We start from the raw sequence: 25,387 nt of genomic DNA, 5'->3' as shown, positions 1-25,387 counted from the left end.
TCCACCAGAGGGCATCGCCTACCCACGGGTTGTGTGGCGTCAGGGTGAGAAGTGGAGGGTGGGGGGAGGGTGGGGGGGAGGGTGGGTGGGGGGTGGGGGGAGGGGTCCGGGGATGGGGGGGGGCTGCTGCTTCAGCGCTCAGCAAGGGGTCGTGCTTGGTGCACCACTGCCAATTCTTTATTGCATCGATCTATCTCATTCTTTGTCTCTGCTTCTATTTCCTTGCGCCCGAGTATGCACCGCTACTTGTGGTACCCTCTCTGTACTCATTGGAGAGCCACGTACAAACCACTAAATCTTCTTGTTTCTTGTGTGAAGCCCTCTCCAATATTTTATTTTATTTCTGCAAAAGGGCTGCTGCCATGACTGTGGGATGGTTGTCACGATTGACTTCAAATGTCGCGGTTCGATCTCCCAGCCTGGCCTTGAAAACATTGACCAGGGTTCTTACAATTCCCTGTTTTGTCCACCCACAGTCCATCGGTGGGTCGCGTGCAGTGGGCTAAATGGCGAGTACTCCCACCTCTTTCAAGACGAATGGTCAGTGTGGAAAAGTTGGCCAAAACATACCGACCGGATCGGCACTCTAGACCTCCCTCTAGTGGGGGTTCTTTCACCAGCAGTTGCATGAGCAAGTAATTGCAGGGCTGCACCATTAACCTCACGTGTACAACAATCATCTGGTTTACGTGCATTTCAGAACTCCTTGATCCAGACCCCAGCATCCCAGTGCTGCAGGCTCAGTGCTCTGCATCGGTGTTACCATTGCGCCGTTGCTCCTCTGCAACCCCGTGCCACCTGTTGCCGCGTATGACGTCGCTGCGCCCTGTGCACCGCACGTGTCCCCAGCCCCTGCCGCTGCTCCGCCGGGACACCGGCTTGATGCTGACGATGTCTCAGGAGCAGGCCGCCTGCCTCCTGGCCAACGCCTTCTTCTGCACGTTCCCCCGGAGCAACGCCACCGGGACCCGGAGCGAGGACTCTGCCTGCCCCGACATCAACATCAACAGGTGCAGCAGCAGCAGCCCATCACTGTGCATTACACAACGTACACCGTGTGTCATGCAGTACACACACACAGATGCAATGCTCTCTCTATGTAGAGTATTTCTTGCTATATATGTAGCGTCGGAAATGCAAAGCACACACCACACTGTATGCTTACCTGTAGTTGCGGGCACGAGTCGACAGGGGGTGCCACCCTAAGTTAGAGAGAGAACCGGGACCGTTGAGAGGCCCAGTTCCCCCCCCGACCCCAGGTGAGGGGTTGGGGGGTTATTCCAGAGCCACCTGGAAGGTTCCAGAAAGGGGGCGGTACCGGGGGTGGAGAGTCCCCGAGGTGGGTATAAAAGACGGACCCCAGGACGGCCCGAGGCAGTGCTCTGAAGACGAAGACTGAAGACCGGCTAGGCTAGAACCCTGGGACCCTGGGACCCGACGTCCTTTTATGGGCCGGGGCCGAGCACGGACCAGTGGTCGAGACCCGCACCTTGGCTGGGTCGGGTCAGCATAGCCTCCCCTAGGCCACCCTTAGTCGGAGGACTCAGAGCCCGTAGCCCCAGTGATAGGGCACGTTAGCCCGGAGGCCATACCTCCCCAAGTAGTGGGAGTAAAAGGGGCTTCTGTTATAAGATTTAAATAAACCGTGTTGCCTCTAAGCTACGTCTCCAGTCTCTGTGGAACCCACTACATATACACAAGAAATGCTGTTCTACACATAACGGCCATGCCACGTTTCAGTTCAAAGTAACGCTGCAGTACGTGCACAGGCGATGCTCCTTTACACATACTCTGTATTATACGGCACACACTTTCATGGTGCTGTGTTCACGGTATATGATGCGTTACACATAGGCCATGCTGGATTATAAACTCCGTGCAAAGTATCAGTTTATACGTAGCCAATGCCACTGTACATAGACAAAGATCCCCCTCATAGCCTTAACAGATTTTTGAGGCAAGTGGTGTTAGTGAGGACCTACAGAGGACGGGCACAGTACACAGGGGAGTGGGTAGCCAACACCACGCATTTGTCTCCCTCGTGGTGATGTGTACACACTGTATCAGGTACTCATTTGAGGTTGAGTCGATCAAGGGGAGGCCCAGGACCGGTTCAGATATTTCCCACTGTTATACCGGTAGGAACAGGTTCCACACAGCCCACCAGGGATTATTTGTCTGTCGTGCATATGGGGAGGGGAGGGTGGGGGTGGGAGGGGTGGGGCTGGGTGGAGATGGGAGGGTGGGGAGGGGCTGAGGGAGGGGAGGGTGGGGAGGGGCTGGGGGAGGAGGGGAGGGGCAGGGTGGGGAGGGTGGGGCTGGGTGGAGGGTGGGAGGGGTGGGGCTGGGTGGGGAGGGGCTGGTCACCCCGTGGTGCCCTTATAAAACTCAACGTTTAACCTACACACTACACTATACACGACACGATACACTACACGATACACTACACGATACACTACACTTATACAAGTGTAGTGAGTTCTCAGGGAGACAGACGACGTAGTTGAGGCACACTCTTTTATTTAACCAAAAGGCGGTAACATTACTTGAAGGGGTAACGGCCCCTTCACCCGTACTCAATGGGAAACACCCCGAGCACTATCCCCTGACTTCTCCTATTCCCAGTCCTCCGCTATGAGTGCTAGGGGAGGCTATCTGATCCAGCCCTGGTCAAGCACGGATCCCGGCACCCAGCTAACCAGGCCGTGCTCTTAAAAGAGCAGCGGTCCTGGAGCTCTTGGGGCCGCGCCACTGGCTTGCCCTGCTCGGCCCTGACAAGGACAGCGAGCCAGGGGTGTTCCAGGGCCTATTCTGCCGGTCTTCAGTCTTCCCTGGTAAGCTTCTCACACACTGGACCCGAGCTCTCTGGCTCCCCGCCTTTTATAAGAATCCTCTCCGAGGGGTGGGGCTATGGGGGATCACAACGCCCCCATGCCCCCCCAGGGTTAACCGATGCGGACGTGGATGTAGACACCCGTGTGTGGGTCCAAACACCCTTGTGTTTGTCCGCCTTTCTTCCCGTAACAACCCCTAAATTTGTATTTAGTGTTGAAAAACTGGCAGGATTTTACGTACTTTGTGCTTATATGCTCAGTTATTTTGTGACTTGCTTACATTTTTACACTTTGCACTCATTTTCTTTTGTTTGTTGTTGTAACTTGCTGACCCTGTGCCTCGACTGCATATCTGTGAAAGAAGAGCTTCATAGCTTATCGGATTCCTCTTCATCCAGTCTAAATTATTTATTCTGATTTTGGAAACCAATGCAGGATAAAACGGGGGGGGGGGTAGAACACACTCCACATTCCACACGGAGAAAGTGGCCCAAGTTTGGGCATCAAACCCAGGTCCCTCTGTGAGTTCCAGCCCTGCCGCCTGCAAACGAACACATGTACAGTTCAAACCCCACGTGTACATTCGGTTATATACGGATGTATTTTCATAATTGGTTTCTGGGTGAGGACAAATAATGAAGCAGCCATATCTTTGCCATGTAGCCTTTCATCCAGTGTGATATCGCAAGACTAATGCCCATTTTGTAACCAGACCCACGATGGGCAAAGGTATGCTGTGTTACTGCAGCATCGTTATTATCCTGGTTAATCTATCTCCGCACGATGGTGGGGGGGGGGGGGGAGTGCGATCTCTGCTGTAGCAGGAAGTTGGAACGGTGTCGTGCGCATCTCTTAACAGAGCGGAGCCGGCGCTGCCCCCATCCTCCGCGCTTGCCCAGGCCACTAAATGGCTGACGGTTGTTGTGGAGGAAGAGGAGACTCCGGTGGAGGAGCTGTTGGTGCAGGAGGAGACCCTGGTGGAGGAGCTGGTGGTGCAGGAGGAGGAGACCCTGGTGGAGGAGCTGTTGGTGCAGGAGGAGGAGACCCTGGTGGAGGAGCTGGTGGTGCAGGAAGAAGAGATGAGGGGGGAGACAGAGGAGGTATGGACGAAGGAGCAGGAGGAGGAGATGGTGGTGCAGGTGGAGGAGACATTGGTGGAGAAGATGGTGGAGAAGGAGATGACAAGGAAAGAGGATCAGGTAATGGTGATGCAGGAGGAGAAGAGGAAGCGAGGGAGTCTGGCCCGCATAGGGGGAACCATCCGTTCACTCCTTCGACGCGTGCTGCTGTGTGGTGGCCGGTCCACCACACAGTAGAGGTGGTGGTGGTGGTCACGGATCGTTGTGAACCATAACCACTATCACCATACCCACCACACACACCCTGCACCCATTCACCCCCCTGTGATACCTACCACCCAACGCACACCACACACACCCTGCACCCACCCACCCCATGATCCCACCCCCACCACATTCCACACAAAGGGTTAGGGGTTTAGAGGGTTAGGGATTTATTAAGTTAAGGGTTTAGAGGTTTTGGGTTATTTCAGGGATAAGGGGTTTAGAGGTTTAGGGATTTCGAGGGTTATAGGGTTTAGGGGTTGAGGGGATTCGAGAGATAGGGGTTTAGAGGGTTGGGGTTTAGAGGGTTAGGTGTTTAGAGGATTAGGCTATTTGGGGTATAGGGTTTAGAGGGTTAGGGTTTTCAGGGTAAAGGGGTTAAGGGTAAAGGAGTTTAGAGGGTAAAGGGGTTTAGAGGGTTAGGAGTTTATAGGGTTTTGGGTTTACAGTGAGGGAAACAAGTATTTGATCCCCTGCTGATTTTATACGTTTGCCCACTGACAAAGAAATGATCAGTCTATAATTTTAATGGTAGGTTTATTTGAACAGTGAAAGACAGAATAACAACAAAATCCAGAAAAACGCACGTCAAAAATGTTATAACTTGATTTGCATTTTAATGAGGGAAATAAGTATTTGACCCCCTCTCAATCAGAAAGATTTCTGGCTCCCAGGTGTCTTTTATACAGGTAACGAGCTGAGATTAGGAGCACACTCTTAAAGGGAGTGCTCCTAATCTCGGCTTGTTACCTGTATAAAAGACACCTGTTCACAGAAGAGTTTTAGAAGGTTATGGGTTTAGAGGTTTTGATATTTAGGGGATTAGGGGTTTATAAGGTGAGGGGTTTAGTGGGTTACGGTTTTACAGGTTGAGGGGTTTAGACGGTTTGGGGTTTAAAAGGTAAAGGGTTTAGGCAGTTAAGAGTGTTGGGGGTTTATGGGTTGCGGCTTTATAGGGTGAGGTGTTTAGACGGTTGGGGTCTTAAGGGGAAAGTCCTTCAGAGGATTTGGTGTTTAGAGGGTTAGAGTTTAGAACGTTTTGAGTTTAGAGGGTTTAGAAAGCTACGTGTTTAGAGGTTTATGGGTTTTAGAGGGTTAGGGGTTTAGAGAGTTGCGTGTTTAGAGGTTTTTGTGTTTCGATTGTTGGATGTTGAATGGTTTAGATGGTTAGTAGTTGAGGTTATAAGGGTATGTGTTTAGGGGTTTAGAGGTATCGGGGTTTCAAGGGTTAGTGATTTACAGTGTTAGGGGTTTAGTGGTTTGAGAGTTGAGGGTTTAACACGTAGACTTTCACAACTAATATTGTCCATAATAAAGGTTTTTTTGGTTTAGTCTCTAACACTAAATGGCACTTTTTGTTGATGTGACAAATTTTATTAATTGGCTGTTTCAGGTGGTGGTTGGTTTAAGGACACGTTTATATTTACATAATCTAACAAAAAAAACCTTTATGGGTTTAGAGGGTTCCGGGTGTAGTGGATTATGTGTTTAGAGGGTTAGCATTTTAGGGGCATAGGTGTTTTAAGGGTTAGGTGTCTAGAGGGTTCGTTCTTTAGAGGGTTGGGGTTTAAATGTGTTGGGATTAGGTTACAGATTTAGGGTTTTAGAACGTTAGGGGTTTGAGGGTTAGGGTTTTAGAGGTTGAGGATTTAGGAGGTTATGAGTTCAGAGGGTTAGGGGTCTAGAGGGTTAGTTCTTTAGAGGGTAGTGGTTTAGATTAGTTGGCATTTAGAATGTTAAGGATTTAGGGTTTTAGAAGGTTAGGGTTTCAAGGTTTAGAGGGTTAGGGATTCAGAGGGTTTAGAAGTTTTGGTTTTTAATGGCGTAGACGGTTAGGGTTAAAAGAATAAGGGGTTTAGAGAGTGAGGGTTTTGGTGGGTTAGGGTTTTAAGGGTAAAGGGGTTGAGGGTTAGGGGTATAGGAATTTAGAGGGTTAGGGGTTGAGATGGTTAGTGTTTTGGTGGTTTAGAGTTTAAGCTTTTAGAGGGCGAGGGGTTTAAAGATTAGGGTTGTAAGGGTAAATGGGTTGAGAGGGTTAGCGGTTTAGATGGTTATGGATTTAGATAGTTAGGGGTTTAGAGGGTTTTAATTGTTCGAGGTTTAGTGGTTAAGGTCTCTGTGCGAGTCCAACATGTTTGTATGAGTCTATGGTAAGCTAAAAAGAGTTCAGTTTAATTTGTATATTTCGAAACAATTTGTTTACCTTTCCTGTGATGTTTTTGTATTGTATTTTTGTTGTTATTTTCTGACCCACCCGATTGGACGTCTGTGAAAACATCGTTATAGCTCATCAGATTCATCCAGTATAAATAAATATTAAAATTAAAATTCTATTGACATCTGTGCGAATCTATGGATTTCTGTGAGTTTTTGGGCCTTTGAGTGTATGGATCTCTGTGTGAGGCAATGGGTCTCTGTGCATGTCTATCGGTCTCTGTGAGTATGGGGTCGCTGTGTGAGTCTGAGTGTCTGTAGTAATGTATGAGTCTCTGTTGGAGTCTATGGGTTTCTGGGTATGGTTGTTTGTGCGAGTCTTACATGCACAAATTTAACTTAAAAAGGCCATTGAAAGGTTGCGGAATCCAAGTTGAATATTAAGTTCCCTGCAGTGCAAGCCAGCTCTCTAGTCGTGTCATCAAACAGCCCCTTTAATTCTTTATAATAATAAAATAGACTTACTCCAGGAGATCCACACTGAGTCACAGTCAGGTCCTGAATTGTTTTTTTACATTTTCGACGAATGAATGATGAGTTCTTACACAAGTGGAGGGGGGGGGAATTCGAGAGACTTGCACCGTTGTTTCAACTGCCATATAAACAAACTGGTGACCTTAGGATCATCGCAAATCCAGTGTGCTAACCATTACACTGTGGCAAATCACCCACACGCTCACTCACCGAGCTACACGCTCACCTGTACACACATTCACTCAGGACCGCAGCTCACAACACTTCTCTTTCTGCTTCTTCTCTTTTACTGACCCCATGCAAAAAACATCAAGGTGCCTTACAATGGGGGGGGGGGGGGGGTAAGAAGAGGCTAAGTTAAAATTCGAGATGCTTTCTTTAAAAGATAAATATTTTTAGGGGGGACCTGAAGGCCCAAACTGAACTAGACTCCCTGACCAACTTTGACAGAGAGTTCCAAAGTCCAATGGCCACCGAAGCAAAATCCCGGTCGCCCATGGACCACTTTGAGCTTTCTTCTCGCGACACAGAGATCTAAATCAGCGATTCTGATGATGCAATTTACATGAAAGTGACGCTTCACAGTGGACGTTACAATTCCCGCTGATGGCATTACTACTATAATAGCCCAGAAATGTGTGTAATGCACGTGACGTCACTCCACATACCCCCTCCCCCGTCATTAATAATAAAATAATCATGAGCGGGTGGATTTTTACACTCACGTGGAAGGCCGAGTGGAAAGATAGTTTTTTCGCAAAGTTGCTTCAAATATGACGTTTCTTTACAGAAAGTAAAAAATAAATATATGCAGCAGTGCTAAATCCGTACGTGACGTCACTGCAAAAGAGACACCCCCCCCTCATTCATAATCATGAGCGGGTGGATTTTTACATTCCCGCAGGTTGATTGGAAATAATTTGTTTTACGCAAATTAACTTTAAATTTGACGTTTCTTTATTGAAATGTAATCAAATCAATATTTCTATGCAGCAACAAAGTGTATTTGGTGTCTTTATTTATTTCTTCAGCACTTGAAACAAAAGGTAAGTCTAATTTTTGCTTCTAAATTATTATAAAAGTAGCCTATAGCCCGTCCAAGGACGGGTGTATTGCAGTTAATCTGAAATATTCAATCGAAAATAAAGACCCGCTCATGATTATTAATTAAGGGGTGGGGCCAGGGTCCACATGAGTGACGTCATCATTCCATGATCATTGATGAGGGGGGGGGAGCTCCATGTGGAGTGACGGAATCCGCTCATGATTATTGATCAGGGGGGGGAACTCCATGTGGAATGACATCATCCACTCTTGATTATTAATGAGGGGGTGGGTGGCGTGGTCCACATCAGTGACGTCATCCGCTCATGATTATTAATTAGGGAGTTTGTGTCCCGCGCGTGACATCACTCCACATGCCGCACCCCCGTCATTAAGGTAGAGCAGAATTATTATTTGTTGCAAATTCGCTTTAAGTTTCACGTTTCTTTATTTAAAATGAATCTAATAAATAATTCTACGCGGCAACAAATTGGATTTGGGGTCTATATTTATTCCTAAGATAAGTCTAATTTATGCTTCTACATTTTGGTTAAATAGACATTTCTCGGTGATTTTCCAGATATTGTATTGCAATCCAATTTATTTGCACCCCAGCGACCGAAAGCAGAAAATAATAAAGTATCAGAGCAGTGAATTAAAACAAATTGAAGGTCAGTTATATACAGTGCTACAGTGAAATGCAGTGAAGTGTTTTATGACATAATTTCGTGCAAGATTCACTGCCATTCAATTAACACAAGATACAATTATACTCTGCTAATTTTTTTCGTAAATATTACAGCTTCCGTCCTAGGATGGGCAAAGAAGCTAGTTGGGATAAGAGTAGGCCAATGTGTGTTGCTGTCACGGTTCAAATTTTCCAAATTCACAAATGACCGACAAATTCCTCAATTGGCATTCCACAAAGCAACATCACAACATGTAACTACTGCAGACTACTGTATGTGCTGTACTGCGCCTTCGTGATAGCCTTGTGCTGTAAGCCTTGCGATTTTACACCTCCCCCTTTTATATCGTTTAGAAAATACGTTGTCACTTCATTATCAACACCACCGCTACCCGACTAGCGTTGCCTCAACCCACACTCATGTCGCTGACAGCATCGTCTGCCCTTTCTCGTAACCGTCGCCTCTCAACCTTCACCTCCACCTAACCCTGTACACAAACTACTTTGCATCGCGCATAAAGAAATGTTCTGTACTGTGGAGTACAATATAGTAATTACGCATGATATTTTAGTGATTTTATTTTCATAATGTACTGCTAATAATGTTTTAACGTTTACTGCCGAAACTAGTATTGAGTGTAGTATTTTTAGTAATTTAATGTAATGTTGCGGATACGTCTAGGAGGAAGATGCACGCATTAACACGGCTTCAGCATTGTTTAGTCCTCGTGGCAAAATTGCGTTGATTTACGTCGTTTCGGTATTTGTTGTCGCACATTTAAGGAAAGCATCCCCGACATAAACCGGGGTATTACTGTCAACTAAATTATTATTATTCAAGACTTACCACCTCACGTGTAGGTCGTCGCGATCGCATGCTAGAAGCTTGCACATTTGCCTGTTTCTCATTACGAACGTGTCCCAAGGCCTTGTTCAGATCACCTTGAGTGTGGGCCAAGGCAACTGCGTGCACGGACAGTGACCCACACTCGGCGCGGAGACGTGCCACCACCCCACGCACCTCGCGGCTGTACAGGTACATGTGGCGCACACTCACATTCACCTCCACCTGTCAGGAGGACAGAAACAAGAGTTAGGGACAAGAACATTTTTATTATTGTTACACTTCCTGACCCAGAAAATCCTAAGTCTCAAGAATATTTTTAACGAGGGTCATGCCATTTTTTTGGCAGCAGGAGGGGATGATGATTGCATCTGTCATCCGAATTCAGTAATTTTGCAAGTAATTTCCAGCATTGGGATAGATGAGCAATACATGTTCAATTGGAAGGGGTTTTTTATTTTATGGGAGGAAATCCATGTGTAGCGAGTCCAACTGAGTTGCAGAAGTTCTTCTTCAGAGGCAACACAGTGCATCGCACGCCGTGCTCTGCTAGAGCCGGCATCACTCTGCAACACACACGATGCTGTCCGGCACCATACAGTGACATCCCCAATGTCACTCACTACACATGTGTAGAGTAGTATGACGACATGACATCATGAGCGCTGTGAGGCGCAATGACGTCATGTCACGGGAAATACTTAAGGGGGACCCCGTGGCGAAAGCGGGGTCGTTGTGGGAGCCCGGGATGGTGAGCGTCTTAAGAAGGTCTCTCCTGCTCGTGACCGGACGGTGTTGGCTGATCCCCCGTCCGGGTTCTACGAGTAGGAGAGCCGAAGATACAGCCAGGGGTAGGGCTCAGAGAAGTCTGCAAGAGCCGGTTAAGATTACGTGGGGTGCTGCTCTCCTCGGTCGGGTGGTGTTGGATAAGCCCCCATCCCAACTCGAGTGAGAGGCCAAGAGATAGCCCAGGCTAGGAATAGATAGAGCCTGACGTCCGCGTCAAGGACTGAGTGTAGGGACACCTACCTCTGGTGTGTTTTGTTACCTCTGTGTTAATAAACTGGCGCAAGCCCTTACTAAGAGTTCAGTCTACGAGTCGTCCATGTACAGCAGGTGGAGAACATACACACTTAAATTTCGATTTAAAGCTTTCGTGACTGCAGGGATTCATCTTCTTGGTTCTTTCGGTAAAGTCACGTAGAAGGGAAGTAATAAAATAATAAAAATAAAACATAATAAAACAATTCTCACGACGTTTCGGCCACAACGCAAGCAGCCTGACGCCGGCTGCTTGCGTTGTGGCCGAAACGTCGTGAGAATTGTTTTATTATGTTTTATTTTTATTATTTTATTACTTCCCTTCTACGTGACTTTACCGAAAGAACCAAGAAAACATACACACTCCTCAATTAAGCCCACAAATCAACTATGTGTAATGCGGGCGTAAGCGACCTTCCGGATGTGACGTCACGGGGGGTGGAGTCATGTGACGTGGGTGGAAGGTTCGGGTCCTTAAGCGGGTAAACCGGAAGGGGAAGGAGTCGGGGTGTGAGCGGAAAAGAGTGAGGCCACGCGGGCGAGTGTGGAGAGGGGGGGGCGCCGACGGCCATCGGGAGCCAACCCCGAAGACAAGAGGAAGCTGCGGAGTGGTGTGCAGCTGCAGAGGAGACAGCCAGAAGGGCTGCGTGTTAGAGGCAGCGGTGTGGCTGCCAGGAAGAGCTGCGGAGAGAGAGAGAGACAGCAAGAGGCTGTCAGAGCTGCGGAGGGAGAGGAGTTGCAGCGAGTACAGCCAAGGGGGGCTGTGTGAGAGAAACAGCAGCGGAGCTGCTGTTGTGGATCGGGCCGACATTGGAGTCAGCACCGTGGAGAAGCTACAGAGTAAAGACAGCCGTGTGGGTGTACAGCACGAACCGAATAAAGGACACTGAGCCAGACATCGTGGTCCAGTCGTTTATTACATATGCATCATAACGCTGGCCGTGGAAACCTAAGTTTATGAATAAAATAATTGACGTGGCTCAGTGGTAGTGCATTTGCCACTTGTTGCAGAGGTTTGCGGTTCTATTCCGACAGGCCGTCCTGGTTAATACTAAGATGTACGAGCCGTAAAATAAACGCCATCGGCTTCACAGGGGACATCGAATATCCCGTTTAACACGTAGGCTTTCACGACGAATATCATCCATAAGAGGTTTGTTTTGTTAGATCGTGTAAATATATGTGTCGTTAAAATCCACCACCACCCGACACAGCCAACTAGTAAGGGTTGTAATGTAAACAGAACATGCCAATTTGTCACTAGTACAGCACACTGGTGTGTTGGAGAGCCAAGCCACAACATTTACAATCTGAGTACGATGTTTTGCCAGTATTACAACTAGCTTCATCAGGCGACAGACAGATTTGTGGAGAAGTCCACCTGTTTTGTTCCTTATATAGAGGCGTAGATGTGGTGACCACACTTCACGCTCTTGCGCAAAGTGGAGGGGGGGGCGATTAATGAGTCAACGTACATTATGCATGTGCATTATACGAGCCCTTTAATCTTGTCCTTCCAGTCCATTGTGTGTATTAAAATAGCGTTATCAATGACAATACTATATTCTATCAAACAAAATAAAAAATATATTTTGAAACAATCTTTTTTATATGTTATGTTTCGGCTTGGGTCTAATTGTCAACGCTCAACTTACGTAGGCTGTAATTGACCACGGTCCCTTACATTATGGCAAGCCTCGGGGCCACTTCCTGGAGTTGTGGAATTCTGCCAATACTCATACGGTACATTTCATTAAAGCGTGTTTAAAAAAAAGTATTTTAAAATATTACTTATTCAAAAGAAGTTTTAGCATCTGTATTATTAGTGCTGTTACCAATACCTCAATGAAGCCCTCATATATTGCTCATACATGTGCAATAATACAGGTCGATGACAAGCGACTGTGTTCATTCAGACGCTGTCTTTCCGACAGACCTGTTCTTCACCTGAGGACGGCTGCTTGCGTTGTGGCCGAAACGTCGTGAAAATTGTATTTTATTATGTTTTATTTTTATTATTTTATTATTTCCCTTCTACGTGACTTTACCGAAAGAACCGAGAAAAAGCGACTGTGTCTCCGTCTGTTTATTTCTTCGTTATATGGACAGCTCGCGTTCCGCTCTCTCGGACGTTCCGCGGCGCGTCGCGTGAGCTGGCAAGTCCCGCTCTCACGCCATTCTCTCGCTCTCGGCGCGTCGCGTGAGCTGGCGTCCCGCTTCCCCGCTCCCGCGCACCGCTGGCAGACGGCGCGCTGGGAGCCGTCTCCGCGTCGCCACGTGGCCGATGGCTCACGGAGACCCGCGACGTGGTCCAGCTTCCAGCTCTCACCAACTGACCTCGAGCCCCTTCCGGCTCTCCATTATATCCCCTTCCCGCGTCACCCAGACTCTGCCCTTCACCACACCCCTTAAGAACTTTCCAGATAATACCACCCCCTAGCGCCCGCGGGCTCCACCCTTGAACCCTTTACCCGATGGCTCGTGTCGCCTGGATGGCTTAGGGGCTGGGGCGGCGAAGCCCCAGCCTACGCTCGCATTACACATGTAAGAATTAAAGCTGTTGGGAATGCATCCCCATATATACAATTGTCTAATGAACTCCTTTATGCGCCGATTTGATTAGTGGCCACTTCTCCAGCATACACATTTTGAGCGCTAAGCGAGGTCTGCCTGTACAATAATTTTCACTATTATTATTCAAGCACACAAATACCTCTCTAGACGTGGGCAGCATGGCTCGACCTCTGGTCTTGCTCCGTGAATTGCCGGCATTCTCGCAGACGCCCCATGCCTCACTGCATGCAGCTAAAGACATGGCTGTACTCTCCAATTGCTGTCAAATGAGAAGAGAGTTTAAGACACCATGAAGCACTTTTCTTGACACTGCAACACCACCACACCATCTTGACTAGTTTTACCGTGTCAATGACCACATATGCCAATGCAATTTATATACAGTGAGGAAAAAAAGTATTTGATCCCCTGCTGATTTTGTACGTTTGCCCACTGACAAAGAAATGATCAGTCTATAATTTTAATGGTAGGTTTATTTGAACAGTGAAAGACAGAATAACAACAAAATCCAGAAAAACGCACGTCAAAAATGTTATAACTTGATTTGCATTTTAATGAGGGAAATAAGTATTTGACCCCCTCTCAATCAGAAAGATTTCTGGCTCCCAGGTGTCTTTTATACAGGTAACGAGCTGAGATTAGGAGCACACTCTTAAAGGGAGTGCTCCTAATCTCGGCTTGTTACCTGTATAAAAGACACCTGTTCACAGAAGAGTTTTAGAAGGTTATGGGTTTAGAGGTTTTGATATTTAGGGGATTAGGGGTTTATAAGGTGAGGGGTTTAGTGGGTTACGGTTTTACAGGTTGAGGAGTTTAGACGGTTTGGGGTTTAAAAGGTAAAGGGTTTAGGCAGTTAAGAGTGTTGGGGGTTTATGGGTTGCGGCTTTATAGGGTGAGGTGTTTAGACGGTTGGGGTCTTAAGGGGAAAGTCCTTCAGAGGATTTGGTGTTTAGAGGGTTAGAGTTTAGAACGTTTTGAGTTTAGAGGGTTTAGAAAGCTATGTGTTTAGAGGTTTATGGGTTTTAGAGGGTTAGGGGTTTAGAGAGTTGCGTGTTTAGAGGTTTTTGTGTTTCGATTGTTGGATGTTGAATGGTTTAGATGGTTAGTAGTTGAGGTTATAAGGGTATGTGTTTAGGGGTTTAGAGGTATCGGGGTTTCAAGGGTTAGTGATTTACAGTGTTAGGGGTTTAGTGGTTTGAGAGTTGAGGGTTTAACACGTAGACTTTCACAACTAATATTGTCCATAATAAAGTTTTTTTTCGTTAGTCTCCAACACTAAATGGCACTTTTTGTTGATGTGACAAATTTTACTAATTGGCTGTTTCAGGTGGTGGTTGGTTTAACGACACGTTTATATTTACATAATCTAAAAAAAAAAACTTTATGGGTTTAGAGGGTTCCGGGTGTAGTGGATTATGTGTTTAGAGGGTTAGCATTTTAGGGGCATAGGTGTTTTAAGGGTTAGGTGTCTAGAGGGTTCGTTCTTTAGAGGGTTGGGGTTTAAACGTATTGAGATTAGGTTACAGATTTAGGGTTTTAGAACGTTAGGGGTTTGAGGGTTAGGGTTTTAGAGGTTGAGGATTTAGGAGGTTATGAGTTCAGAGGGTTAGGGGTCTAGAGGGTTAGTTCTTTAGAGGGTAGTGGTTTAGATTGGTTGGTATTTAGAATGTTAAGGATTTAGGGTTTTAGAAGGTTAGGGTTTCAAGGTTTAGAGGGTTAGGGATTCAGAGGGTTTAGAAGTTTTGGTTTTTAATGGCTTAGACGGTTAGGGTTAAAAGAATAAGGGGTTTAGAGAGTGAGGGTTTTGGTGGGTTAGGGTTTTAAGGGTAAAGGGGTTGAGGGTTAGGGGTATAGGAATTTAGAGGGTTAGGGGTTGAGATGGTTAGTGTTTTGGTGGTTTAGAGTTTAAGCTTTTAGAGGGCGAGGGGTTTAAAGATTAGGGTTGTAAGGGTAAATGGGTTGAGAGGGTTAGCGGTTTAGATGGTTATGGATTTAGATAGTTAGGGGTTTAGAGCGTTTTAATTGTTCGAGGTTTAGTGGTTAAGGTCTCTGTGCGAGTCCAACATGTTTGTATGAGTCAATGGTAAGATAAAAAGAGTTCAATTTAATTTGTATATTTCGAAACAATTTGTTTACTTTTCCTGTGATGTTTTTGTATTGTATTTTTGTTGTTATTTTCTGACCCACCCGATTGGACGTCTGTGAAAACATCGTTATAGCTCATCAGATTCATCCAGTATAAATAAATATTAAAATTAAAATTCTATTGACATCTGTGCGAATCTATGGATTTCTGTGAGTTTTTGGGCCTTTGAGTGTATGGATCTCTGTGTGAGGCTATGGGTCTCTGTGCATGTCTATCGGTCTCTGTGAGTATGGGGTCGCTGTGTGAGTCTGAGTGTCTGTAGTAATGTATGAGTCTCTGTTGGAGTCTATGGGTTTCTGGGTATAGTTGTTTGTGCGAGTCTTACATGCACAAATTTAACTTAAAAAGGCCATTGAGGGTTGCGGAATCCAAGTTGAATATTAAGTTCCCTGCAGTGCAAGCCAGCTCTCTAGTCGTGTCATCAAACAGCCCCTTTAATTCTTTATAATAATAAAATAGACTGACTCCAGGAGATCCACACTGAGTCACAGTCAGGTCCTGAATTGTTTTTTTACATTTTCGACGAATATATGATGAGTTCTTACACAAGTGGAGGGGGGGGGAATTCGAGAGACTTGCACCGTTGTTTCAACTGCCATAGAAACAAACTGGTGACCTTAGGATCATCGCAAATCCAGTGTGCTAACCATTACACTGTGGCAAATCACCCACACGCTCACTTACCGAGCTACACACTCACCTGTACACACATTCACTCACGACCGCAGCTCACAACACTTCTCTTTCTGCTTCTTCTCTTTTACTGACCCCATGCATAAAACATCAAGGTGCCTTACAATGGGGGGGGGGGGGGGTAAGAAGTGGCAAAGTTAAAATTCGAGATGCTTTCTTAAAAGATAAATATTTTTAGGGGGGACCTGAAGGCCCAAACTGAACTAGACTCCCTGACCAACTTTGACAGAGAGTTCCAAAGTCCAATGGCCACCGAAGCAAAATCCCGGTCGCCCATGGACCACTTTGAGCTTTCTTCTCGCGACACAGAGATCTAAATCAGCGATTCTGATGATGCAATTTACATGAAAGTGACGCTTCACAGTGGACGTTACAATTCCCGCTGATGGCATTACTACTATAATAGCCCAGAAATGTGTGTAATGCACGTGACGTCACTCCACATACCCCCTCCCCCGTCATTAATAATAAAATAATCATGAGCGGGTGGATTTTTACACTCACGCGGAAGGCCGAGTGGAAAGATAGTTTTTTCGCAAAGTTGCTTCAAATATGACGTTTCTTTACAGAAAGTAAAAAATAAATATACGCAGCAGTGCTAAATCCGTACGTGACGTCACTGCAAAAGAGACACCCCCCCCTCATTCATAATCATGAGCGGGTGGATTTTTACATTCCCGCAGGTTGATTGGAAATAATTTGTTTTACGCAAATTAACTTTAAATTTGACGTTTCTTTATTGAAATGTAATCAAATCAATATTTCTACGCAGCAACAAAGTGTATTTGGTGTCTTTATTTATTTCTTCAGCACTTGAAACAAAAGGTAAGTCTAATTTTTGCTTCTAAATTATTATAAAAGTAGCCTATAGCCCGTCCAAGGACGGGTGTATTGCAGTTAATCTGAAATATTCAATCGAAAATAAAGACTCGCTCATGATTATTAATGAGGGGGTGGGGCCAGGGTCCACATGAGTGACGTCATCATGCCATGATTATTGATGAAGGGGGGGAGCTCCATGTGGAGTGACGGAATCCGCTCATGATTATTGATCAGGGGGGGGAACTCCATGTGGAATGACATCATCCACTCTTGATTATTAATGAGGGGGTGGGTGGCGTGGTCCACATCAGTGACGTCATCCGCTCATGATTATTAATTAGGGAGTTTGTGTCCCGCGCGTGACGTCACTCCACATGCCGCACCCCCGTCATTAAGGTAGAGCAGAATTATTATTTGTTGCAAATTCGCTTTAAGTTTCACGATTCTTTATTTAAAATGAATCTAATAAATAATTCTACGCGGCAACAAATTTGATTTGGGGTCTATATTTATTCCTAAGATAAGTCTAATTTATGCTTCTACATTTTGGTTAAATAGACATTTCTCGGTGATTTTCCAGATATTGTATTGCAATCCAATTTATTTGCACCCCAGCGGCCGAAAGCAGAAAATAATAAAGTATCAGAGCAGTGAATTAGAACAAATTGAAGGTCAGTTATATACAGTGCTACAGTGAAATGCAGTGAAGTGTTTTATGACATAATTTCGTGCAAGATTCACTGCCATTCAATTAACACAAGATACAATTATACTCTGCTAATTTTTTTCGTAAATATTACAGCTTCCGTCCTAGGATGGGCAAAGAAGCTATTTTGATAAGAGTAGGCCAATGTGTGTTGCTGTCACGGTTCAAATTTTCCAAATTCACAAATGACCGACAAATTCCTCAATTGGCATTCCACAAAGCAACATCACAACATGTAGCTACTGCAGACTACTGTATGTGCTGTACTGCGCCTTCGTGATAGCCTTGCGCTGTAAGCCTTGCAATTTTACACCTCCCCCTTTTATATCGTTTAGAAAATACGTTGTCACTTCATTATCAACACCACCGCTACCCGACTAGCGTTGCCTCAACCCACACTCATGTCGCTGACAGCATCGTCTGCCCTTTCTCGTAACCGTCGCCTCTCAACCTTCACCTCCACCTAACCCTGTACACAAACTACTTTGTATCGCGCATAAAGAAATGTTCTGTACTGTGGAGTACAATATAGTAATTACGCATGATATTTTAGTGATTTTATTTTCATAATGTACTGCTAATAATGTTTTAACGTTTACTGCCGAAACTAGTATTGAGTGTAGTATTTTTAGTAATTGAATGTAATGTTGCGGATACGTCTAGGATGAAGATGCACGCATTAACACGGCTTCAGCATTGTTTAGTCCTCGTGGCAAAATTGCGTTGATTTACGTCGTTTCGGTATTCGTTGTCGCACATTTAAGGAAAGCATCCCCGACATAAACCAGGGTATTACTGTCAACTAAATTATTATTATTCAAGACTTACCACCTCACGTGTAGGTCGTCGCGATCGCATGCTAAAAGCTTGCACATTTGCCTGTTTCTCATTACGAACGTGTCCCAAGGCCTTGTTCAGATCACCTTGAGTGTGGGCCAAGGCAACTGCGTGCACGGACAGTGACCCACACTCGGCGCGGAGACGTGCCACCACCCCACGCACCTCGCGGCTGTACAGGTACATGTGGCGCACACTCACATTCACCTCCACCTGTCAGGAGGACAGAAACAAGAGTTAGGGACAAGGACATTTTTATTATTGTTACACTTCCTGACCCAGAAAATCTCAAGAATATTTTTAACGAGGGTCATGCCATTTTTTTGGCAGCAGGAGGGGATGATGATTGCATGTGTCATCCGAATTCAGTAATTTTGCAAGTAATTTCCAGCATTGGGATAGATGAGCAATACATGTTCAATTGGAAGGGGTTTTTTATTTTCTGGGAGGAAATCCATGTGTAGTGAGTCCAACTGAGTTGCAGAAGTTCTTCTTCAGAGGCAACACAGTGCATCGCACGCCGTGCTCTGCTAGAGCCGGCATCACTCTGCAACACACACGATGCTGTCCGGCACCATACAGTGACATCCCCAATGTCACTCACTACACATGTGTAGAGTAGTATGACGACATGACATCATGAGCGCTGTGAGGCGCAATGACGTCATGTCACGGGAAATACTTAAGGGGGACCCCGTGGCGAAAGCGGGGTCGTTGTGGGAGCCCGGGATGGTGAGCGTCTTAAGAAGGTCTCTCCTGCTCTTGACCGGACGGTGTTGGCTGATCCCCCGTCCGGGTTCTACGAGTAGGAGAGCCGAAGATACAGCCAGGGGTAGGGCTCAGAGAAGTCTGCAAGAGCCGGTTAAGATTACGTGGGGTGCTGCTCTCCTCGGTCGGGTGGTGTTGGATAAGCCCCCATCCCAACTCGAGTGAGAGGCCAAGAGATAGCCCAGGCTAGGAATAGATAGAGCCTGACGTCCGCGTCAAGGACTGAGTGTAGGGACACCTACCTCTGGTGTGTTTTGTTACCTCTGTGTTAATAAACTGGCGCAAGCCCTTACTAAGAGTTCAGTCTACGAGTCGTCCATGTACAGCAGGTGGAGAACATACACACTCCTCAATTAAGCCCACAAATCAACTATGCATCATAACGCTGGCTGTGGAAACCTAAGTTTATGAATAAAATAATTGACGTGGCTCAGCGGTAGTGCATTTGCCACTTGTTGCAGAGGTTTGCGGTTCTATTCCGACAGGCCGTCCTGGTTAATACTAAGATGTACGAGCCGTAAAATAAACGCCATCGGCTTCACAGGGGACATCGAATATCCCGTTTAACACGTAGGCTTTCACGACGAATATCATCCATAAGAGGTTTGTTTTGTTAGATCGTGTAAATATATGTGTCGTTAAAATCCACCACCACCCAACACAGCGAACTAGTAAGGGTTGTAATGTAAACAGAACATGCCAATTTGTCACTAGTACAGCACACTGGTGTGTTGGAGAGCCAAGCCACAACATTTACAATCTGAGTACGATGTTTTGCCAGTATTACAACTAGCTTCATCAGGCGACAGACAGATTTGTGGATATAGAGGCGTAGATGTGGTGACCACACTTCACGCTCTTGCGCAAAGTGGAGGGGGGGGGCGATTAATGAGTCAACGTACATTATGCATGTGCATTATACGAGCCCTTTAATCTTGTCCTTCCAGTCCATTGTGTGTATTAAAATAGCCGTATCAATGACAATACTATATTCTATCAAAAAAAATAAAAAATATATTTTGAAACAATCTTTTTTACATGTTATGTTTCGGCTTGGGTCTAGTTGTCAACGCTCAACTTACGTAGGCTGTAATTGACCACGGTCCCTTATATTATGGCAAGCCTCGGGGCCAATTCCTGGAGTTGTGGAGTTCTGCCATTACTCATACGGTACATTTCATTAAAGCGTGTTTAAAAGTATTTTAAAATATTACTTATTCAAAAGAAGTTTTAGCATCTGTATTATTAGTGCTGTTACCAATACCTCAATGAAGCCCTCATATATTGCTCATACATGTGCAATAATACAGGTCGATGACAAGCGACTGTGTTCATTCAGACGCTGTCTTTCCGACAGACCTGTTCTTCACCTGAGGACGGCAGCTTGCGTTGTGGCCGAAACGTCGTGAAAATTGTATTTTATTATGTTTTATTTTTATTATTTTATTATTTCCCTTCTACGTGACTTTACCGAAAGAACCAAGAAGAAGCGACTGTGTCTCCGTCTGTTTATTTCTTCGTTATATGGACAGCTCGCGTTCCGCTCTCTCGGACGTTCCGCGGCGCGTCGCGTGAGCTGGCGTCCCGCTCTCACGCCATTCTCTCGCTCACGGCGCGTCGCGTGAGCTGGCGTCCCGCTTCCCCGCTCCCGCGCACCGCTGGCAGACGGCGCGCTGGGAGCCGTCTCCGCGTCGCCACGTGGCCGATGGCTCACGGAGACCCGCGACGTGGTCCAGCTTCCAGCTCTCACCAACTGACCTCGAGCCCCTTCCGGCTCTCCATTATATCCCCTTCCCGCGTCACCCAGACCCTTAAGAACTTTCCAGATAATACCACCCCCTAGCGCCCGCGGGCTCCACCCTTGAACCCTTTACCCGATGGCTCGTGTCGCCTTGATGGCTTAGGGGCTGGGGCGGCGAAGCCCCAGCCTACGCTCGCATTACACATGTAAGAATTAAAGCTGTTGGGAATGCATCCCCATATATACAATTGTCTAATGAACTCCTTTATGCGCCGATTTGATTAGTGGCCACTTCTCCAGCATACACATTTTGAGCGCTAAGCGAGGTCTGCCTGTACAATAATTTTCACTATTATTATTCAAGCATACAAATACCTCTCTAGACGTGGGCAGCATGGCTCGACCTCTGGTCTTGCTCCGTGAATTGCCGGCATTCTCGCAGACGCCCCATGCCTCACTGCATGCAGCTAAAGACATGGCTGTACTCTCCAATTGCTGTCAAATGAGAAGAGAGTTTAAGACACCATGAAGCACTTTTCTTGACACTGCAACATCACCACACCATCTTGACTAGTTTTACCGTGTCAATGACCACATATGCCAATGCAATTTATATACAGTGAGGGAACAAAGTATTTGATCCCCTGCTGATTTTGTATGTTTGCCCACTGACAAAGAAATGATCAGTCTATAATTTTAATGGTAGGTTTATTTGAACAGTGAGAGACAGAATAACAACAAAATCCAGAAAAAACGCATGTCAAAAATGTTATAAATTGATTTGCATTTCAATGAGGGAAATAAGTATTTGACCCCCTCTCAATCAGAAAGATTTCTGGATCCCAGGTGTCTTTTATATAGGTAACAAGCTGAGATTAGGAGCACACTCTTAAAGGGAGTGCTCCTAATCTGAGCTTGTTACCTGTATAAAAGACACCTGTTCACAGAACCAACCAATCAATCAGATTCCAAACTCTCCACCATGGCCAAGACCAAAGAGCTCTCCAAGAATGTCAGAAACAAGATTGTAGACCTACACAAGGCTGGAATGGGCTACAAGTCCATCGCCAAGCAGCTTGGTGAGAAGGTGACAACAGTTGGTGCGATTATTCGCAAATGTAAGAAACACAAAAGAACTGTCAATCTCCCTCGGCCTGGGGCTCCATGCAAGATCTCACCTCGTGGAGTTGCAATGATCATGAGAACGGTGAGGAATCCGCCCAGAAATACACGGGAGAATCTTGTCAATGATCTCAAGGCAACTGGGACCATAGACACCAAGAAAACAGTTGGTAACACAGTACGCCGTAAAGGACTGAAATCCTGCAGCGCCCGCAAGATCCCTCTGCTCAAGAAAGCACATATACATGCCCGTCTGAAGTTTGTCAATGATTCAGAGGACAACTGGGTGAAAGTGTTGTGGTCAGATGAGACCAAAATGGAGCTCTTTGGCATCAACTCAACTCCCGTGTTTGGAGGAGGAGGAATGCTGCCTATGACCCCAAGAACACCATCCCCACCGTCAAACATGGAGGTGGAAACATTATGCTTTGGGGGTGTTTTTCTGCTAAGGGGACAGGACATCTTCACCGCATCAAAGGGACGATGGACGGGGCCATGTACCGTCAAATCTTGGGTGAGAACCTCCTTCCCTCAGCCAGGGCATTGAAAATGGGTCGTGGATGGGTATTCCAGCATGACAATGACCCAAAACACACGGCCAAGGTAACAAAGGAGTGGCTCAAGAAGAAGCACATTCAGGTCCTGGAGTGGCCTAGTCAGTCTCCAGACCTTAATCCAATAGAAAATCTGTGGAGGGAGCTGAAGGTTCGAGTTGCCAAACGTCAGCCTCGAAACCTTAATGACTTGGAGAAGATCTGCAAAGAGGAGTGGGACAAAATCCCTCTTGAGATGTGTGCAAACCTGGTGGTCAACTACAAAAAACGTCTGACCACTGTGATTGCCAACAAGGGTTTTGCCACCAAGTACTAAGTCATGTTTTTCAGAGGGGTCAAATACTTATTTCCCTCATTGAAATGCAAATCAATTTATAACATTTTTGACATGCGTTTTTTCTGGATTTTGTTGTTGTTATTCTGTCTCTCACTGTTCAAATAACCCTACCATAAAAATTATAGACTGATCATTTCTTTGTCAGTGGGCAAACGTACAAAATCAGCAGGGGATCAAATACTTTTTTCCCTCACTGTATGTAAAACTGCTCAATTATTTACAACTAGCCTTTAGCCCGTCCAAGGACGGGTGTATTGCAGTTAATCTGAAACTTGCAAGTGAAAAGCAGACCGCGACGTGATATTCATTGCATCAATGCGTGTGCAATCTGTAAGGGCGCAGTGACACAGACCTATTTCATTTTAAGGTTATAATCCCTTGTTCATCATGACGTCCTTTTTACTTTGATGTCTCAATAGCATTACGGAGATTGCTTGACTTGAGGGTTTTGCCTTTGTAGTGAGGTTTGTAAGTTAACGCTGAGGAGGGGGGAGGAGGCACCTCGGCCCCCCATGTGGAGTGACGTCAGCTGCAAATTATTATGAATGGGGGGAGGTGTCCATTTGGAGGACGTCACCTTATGATTATTAATTAGGGGGGCTGTTCGATGTGGAGTGACGTCACCTGCTCATGATTATTAATTAGGGGGGTGCGTGCTCCATGTGGAGTGATGTCATCTGCTCATGATTATTAATGAGGGGGGCTGTTCGATGTGGAGTGACATCACTTACGCATGACTACACTATGTGTAACACAATTTTTGTTCCTGGTTAGTAAGTGTTATTTTTTAATTGCTTCTGCCTAAAAAGTATAGAAAATGGCTATTATTCCCCACAAACTTTGGTTTTGTGACCAGGACAGTGATATTTAGAAATGTACCTATTTTCAATGAGAAAACGGGCGAATTTGTGTCTTTTCGTTCACATAAAGTCAGAAAAAAAACATATGAATCGAAATTAACATGTATTTATACTAAAGTAATACAAAAATTATTACAAAAGATTTAGAAGTGAGTAGTTTTTGAAGATTTACAATTATACTGTAAATTACTTTCATGAATCAGCCCCCAAATGTTAGCCTCCCATCATGTTCTCATTATACTGTCCTTGGTAGCGGCGTTCAAAGTCCAGTATATCCTGGTGGAAGCGCTCGCCCATTTCCTCCGAGTGCGCTGCCATATTCTCCTTGAATTTATCAAGATGAGCATAAAGGAAATGGACTTTGAGGGACATCCTACAGCCCATTGTGCCATCGTTCTTCACCAGTCTCAACCAGCTCCACATAGTTTTCGGCCATGTGATTTCCCAGGAAGCCCCGAACGACTGCGACAAAGCTGTTCCAAGCCGCTTTCTCCTTACTTGTGAGCTTCTTGGGGAATTCATTGCACTCCAGGATCTTCTTTATCTGTGATTCGACGAAAACACCAGCTTTCACCTTTGCCTCAGACAGCTTCGAGAAGTACAGTGGAACCTCGGTATACAACCGCTTTGGAATACGTCGAATTTGGTATACGTCGTATACGTATAAAAAATATATCTTGGGATACGACGTCTTGCTTGGGATACGACGCCTTTGCTAAAACTTGTGTGGGTCGGGATGAGTCACCTCGTACAGTACCCGCGTATGCCCCGTTCACGACTGAAACAAAGCGAGAGTGGTGGGGTAGCGGGGGGAGGCGGGGGACGTGGGGGGGAGGGGCGGGGTGGCGTGGCGTGGGGGAGAGGGGCGGGGGATGTGGGGAAAAGGGGCAGGGTAGCGTGGTGGAGAGGGGCGGGGGACGTAGAGGAGAGGGGCGGGGGACGTGGAGGGCTGCCCCCATGGAGGGCCTCAGGTCGAGGCGCGTGCTACTTGCGGGGTTGAGACACGCCACGTGGCCAGCGCAGCTGCCAGCAGCGCGGTCACGTGGCTTCTGTAAGCATTTTCGTAATTAGTGTCTAAATTATTTTATACAACCCCATTAATGTATAATATGCCATATAAAATATCATTTATTTTCCTCTGGAACGGATTATTTCCTTTCCCTTTATTTCTTATGGGAAAAAATCGTTTGGTATACGTCATTTTCGGTATAAGTCCTACCTTCTGGAACGAATTAACGACGTATACCGAGGTTCCACTGTAGTCTTGAAGGTACTTGAAGGCTGCCGACTCCTTATCTACAGCTCTGACAAATTGTTCCATAAGGCCCACTTTGATGTGCCGTGGTGGCATCAGCACCTTCCGGGGGTCCACCAGTGGCTCCCACTTGACGTTGTTCCTCCCCACAGAGAACTCGGTCCGCTGTGGTCAGTCCCACCTGTGGTAGTGCGCCTTGGTGTCCCTGTTGTCCCAAAGGCAAAAATAGCAGGGAAACTTGGTAAAACCGCCTTGGAGACCTTTCAGGAATGCCACCATTTTTAAGTTTACGATGACCTCCCTGCCATACTCATCATACTTCAAGGCATCCAGCAAGGTCTTGATGCTGTTGTAATCCTCTTTGAGGTGCACCGAGCGAGCCAGGGGAAGAGACGGGTACTTATTACCATTACGGAGCAGCACGGCTTTGAGGCTCCTGGATGAGCTGTCAATGAAGAGGCGCCACTCATTCTGGTTACAGGCGATTCCG

The 25,387-nt window shown here is 46.1% G+C and overlaps 2 long non-coding RNA genes across 3 annotated transcripts; both read right to left on the bottom strand.

Moving 5' to 3' along the window:
• Window positions 1-225: 225 nt before the first annotated feature.
• Window positions 226-1,198, bottom strand: LOC144739995 (uncharacterized). Its single transcript, XR_013589549.1, has 2 exons — window positions 1,166-1,198; window positions 226-986 (listed from the first exon to the last, which is right to left on the bottom strand). It is a non-coding gene; the product is annotated as an uncharacterized LOC144739995 (long non-coding RNA).
• A 7,085-nt stretch (window positions 1,199-8,283) lies between these two features.
• Window positions 8,284-25,359, bottom strand: LOC144739993 (uncharacterized). Of its 2 annotated transcripts, XR_013589547.1 has the most exons (5): window positions 25,000-25,359; window positions 21,145-21,264; window positions 18,252-18,473; window positions 13,196-13,315; window positions 8,284-9,666 (listed from the first exon to the last, which is right to left on the bottom strand). It is a non-coding gene; the product is annotated as an uncharacterized LOC144739993 (long non-coding RNA). The 2 variants fall into 2 exon arrangements; XR_013589546.1 differs by lacking the exon at window positions 8,284-9,666 and having other exon boundaries at window positions 12,653-13,315; window positions 25,000-25,357.
• Window positions 25,360-25,387: the final 28 nt, after the last annotated feature.

The sequence above is a fragment of the Lampetra planeri genome, unplaced genomic scaffold (assembly GCF_965212315.1).
Source record: "Lampetra planeri unplaced genomic scaffold, kcLamPlan1.2.h2 scaffold_183, whole genome shotgun sequence".
NCBI classification, from domain to species: domain Eukaryota; kingdom Metazoa; phylum Chordata; class Hyperoartia; order Petromyzontiformes; family Petromyzontidae; genus Lampetra; species Lampetra planeri.
This window is presented reverse-complemented; position numbering and strand designations above follow the sequence as displayed.